The sequence below is a fragment of the Sinocyclocheilus anshuiensis genome, unplaced genomic scaffold, assembly GCF_001515605.1.
Source record: "Sinocyclocheilus anshuiensis isolate Anshui unplaced genomic scaffold, SAMN03320099.WGS_v1.1 scaffold1151, whole genome shotgun sequence".
NCBI lineage: Eukaryota > Metazoa > Chordata > Actinopteri > Cypriniformes > Cyprinidae > Sinocyclocheilus > Sinocyclocheilus anshuiensis.
Window position 1 is genome coordinate 225,210 of NW_015548202.1, and position 210 is coordinate 225,419.

Sequence of the window (210 nt, forward strand, 5' to 3'; positions counted from 1 at the left end):
ATTTAATGTCTCTCTCTCTCTCTCTCTCTCTCTCTCTCATTATATTGTCTAGGCAGAAAAGACAAAGCTCCTGTGATAAATGGCCAAGTTCAATTAAAGGCAGAAGCCGAGTTGTGCTGCTGTAGCAGAGCTGAAGTGTCACGGCGCTCGTGTAGTGATCACACACACACACACACACACACACGTCACATGCAGTATTAGCACAGGACG